Source organism: Myotis lucifugus, unplaced genomic scaffold (genome assembly GCF_000147115.1).
Source record: "Myotis lucifugus unplaced genomic scaffold, Myoluc2.0 scaffold_7, whole genome shotgun sequence".
Taxonomy (NCBI): domain Eukaryota; kingdom Metazoa; phylum Chordata; class Mammalia; order Chiroptera; family Vespertilionidae; genus Myotis; species Myotis lucifugus.
Window position 1 is genome coordinate 5,770,902 of NW_005871055.1, and position 3,536 is coordinate 5,774,437.

Below are 3,536 nucleotides of genomic sequence, written 5' to 3' on the forward strand. Positions count from 1 at the left end.
TAACTAGCTGTGTAGCTTTGGACATGTCATTAAATTTCTCTGAGCCCATTCCTCAATGAAGTGAAAGGTTGAATTAAATAATATCTTTCAGTGTTCTACAATTCTATGGTCCATGACTTTGTAGATCATCTCTAGTTATTGGTATCCATTTCTTTTAAGTCATTATTTCCTGTCACTCTGTTTCCTTGGAGATTTGTGATTGCTCTATGAGAAGCAAACTAAACAGGTCCCCTGATGAAGTGATTAAGATAAATCCATCAAGATAAATCCAGTCAAGATGGTAAAGTAGGAAAATACTGTGCTCACCTCCTCCCACAATCACATCAAAATTATAACTAATTGTAATTTTGCTTAAAGATTCACTTGCTCAAAGATTCACTCGCTCATAGCTCCAGCACTGGGGCAGCAACTCAAAAAGCACCAGAGATATACTGGGAGGAAATGGATTCTCTGGCTTTAGGGTGAGGGCTAGAGGGGCAGAGATCAGGGCAGCTCACTCTGGGGACAGAAGTGCTTACAGTCATTGCTCCTTTCTTGAGCCCTCCTTCTACCCAGCTAACAGGTGCAGGCGGGTACAAATCTGAATGCTTCATATCTGGACAACACTGTTCACACACCTTGGTGATTCCTTGAGACCCTGCCCCACCCAACTTTTGGGTCTACCCAAGCTACTTCCGGTGGCATCTCCATACACATGGCCTGCCTTGGCTCATGTTGCAGACTTTCCTAAAATTTCTCAAAGGTTCACAAACCCCAAACAAATTACATCTGTCCTCTGCATTCTCAATAACTCTTGCTAAACGGCCCAAATTCAGCACCAGTGGCAACAATCCTTGCTTCAGAGCTTAGCCTCTTCCAGATGCCTTGAAGTCCAGTATAGGTGGCAACCATCTACAGATCACACTGTGGCTCTTACCAGGTGGCCCCTGGTCTAACAGGAGCTTCAGCTGATATTGGTCTGTACCAGAGCCCCTCCCAAGAGACCCCAACAACACATGCAGTGGTCAGCATCACCCAACAAGCTCTGCAAACAACACACCCAAAGGGAGACTCAGAAGGCACCAGAGCCCCACTAAAGCAAATCCTGTTCCTTGGAGTCAACCCCTGTACCACCAGCTGTATTCATGGCCATTTCTCACAACCAGTCAGCCTGAGGATCAATCCTTCCTACTGACATTGCAATAGCAATCGAGGCTCAACTACAAGGGCAGGGCATATGCAACTCACACAAGGGACACCCCTGGAGCACCTAGCTCAGGTAACCAGAGAGACTATGCCACTAGGCCCCACAAAAAACCTACTACATAAGGCCACTCTGCCAAGACCAGTAGACATAGCCAATCTAGCTAATGCATATAAACAAATACAGAGAGTCAGCCAAAATAGGAAGACAAAGAAAAATGTCCCAAAATAAAAAACTGAATAGAAAAGAAAAAGAGCTAAAAAAAAAAAAAAGAATGGAGACAAACTGTCTGCCAGATGCAAAGATCAAAACTGATTATAAGTATGCTCAATGAACTTAGGGGAAGAGCAGCTGAACATAGTGAGAACTTCCATAAAGAGATAGGAAATTAAAAAATGGAGATATAAAACATTAAAACATGAAATAAAGAATACATTAGAGAGACTCAAGATTGATGTCAATGAAGCAGAAGATCAAATCAGCAATTTGGAAGACAAGGTAGCTTAAAACACCCTATCAGAACACTAAAAAAAAGGGGGGGGGCAGTAGTTTAAAAATGAGAATAGTTTAAGGAATCACTGGGACAACATCAAGCATACTAGCATTATCATTGTAGAGGTACCAGAAGAAGAGCAAGAGCAAGGATTGAAAACCTATTTGAATAAAAATGATGGAAAACTTCCTAACCTGGCAAAGCAAATAGACATTCAAGTCAAGGAAGTACAGAGAGTCCCAAACAAGATGAACCCAAAGAGGCCCATACTAAGGTACATCCTAATTAAAATGCAAAAGTCTAATGATAGAGAATCTTAAGAGCAGCAAGAGAAAAGTAGTTAGTTACCTACAAGGGAGTTCCCATAAGACTGTCACTGATTTTACAAATGAAATTGCAAGCTAGAAGAGATTGACACAAATATTAAAAGTGATAAAAAGCAAGAACCTACACCCCATAATACTCTACCCAGCAAGGCTCTCATTTAGAATCAAAGAACAGATAAAGAGCTTCCCAGACAAGAAAAAGCAAAAGGAATTTATCACCCCAAAACCACTATTACAAAAAATGTTTAGAAGAAAAAAAGAAAGCAGCCATAGGTGACCTCTGAAAATGGTTCTCTATTCACTAGAACCAGAAAACCCCACAACATCATGCAAATCAAGAGGCTCAAATCTTCGTGTTCACTTTAAGAACACTCGTGAAACTGCTCAGGCCATCAAGGGTATGCATATTCGAAAAGCCACCAAGTATCTGAAGGATGTCACTTTACAGAAGCAATGTGTGCCATTCCGTCGTTACAACGGTGGAGTTGGTAGGTGTGCCCAGGCAAAACAGTGGGGCTGGGCACAGGGTCGGTGGCCCAAAAAGAGTGCTGAATTTTTGCTGCACGTGCTTAAAAATGCCAAGAGCACTGCTGAACTTAAGTTTTAGATGTAGATTCTCTGGTCATTGAGCACATCCAGGTGAACAAAGTTCCCAAGATGCGGTGTGGAACCTACAGAGCTCATGGGCGGATTACCCCATACATGAGCTCTCCCTGCCACACTGAGATGATCCTTACTGAAAAAGAGCAGATTGTTCCAATCTAACCTTACACCTAAAGCAGTGGTTCTCAACCTTGGCTGCACATTAGCATCACCTGAGAATCTTTTTAAAATCCTGATTTCTGGGCCTTATCCTCCGGAAATTCTGTTTCTTTGTTACTAATGTTGTGGCCCCACTAATATGCAGCCAAGGTTGAGAACCACTGACCTAAAGGAACTATAAAAAGAACAATAAAAGAACCAGAAGAGGAGGTTGCACAGAAGAAAAAGATATCTCAGAAGAAACTGAAGAAACAAAAACATAGCCCAGGAGTAAATTCAGCATAAAATAAATCTAAATAAAAGTTTAAAAAAAGAAGAAAAAAACAAGATAAAAAATAAGAATAAAATAATTTCAATAACTACATACCTATCAATAATTAGTTTAAATGTAAATGGATAAAGTGTTCTAATCAAAACACATAAGGTGTCTGAATGAATAAAAAAACAAGACTTATACAAATGCTGCTAAAAGAGACCACTTCAGATCAAAAGACACACAGACTGAAAGTAAAGGGATAGGAAAAGATATTTCATGAATATGGAAACAAAATAAAAGTGAGGGTAGCAAAACCTATTTATATAAGAAAAATAGACTTTACAACAAAGGCTATAACAAGACACAAAGAAGTACATTTCATAATGATGAAGAGATCAATCCATCAAAAGGATATAACCCTTGTAAACATTTATGTACCCAACATAGGAGCACCTAAATATATAAAGCAAATATTGATGAACATACTGGTAAAGAGAGAGATCGACAGTAATATAG

At 39.9% G+C, this 3,536-nt stretch overlaps 1 pseudogene; it reads left to right on the forward strand.

Moving 5' to 3' along the window:
* Nucleotides 1-2,288: 2,288 nt before the first annotated feature.
* Nucleotides 2,289-3,049, forward strand: LOC102424154 (annotated as a pseudogene).
* The last annotated feature ends 487 nt before the right edge of the window (nucleotides 3,050-3,536 follow it).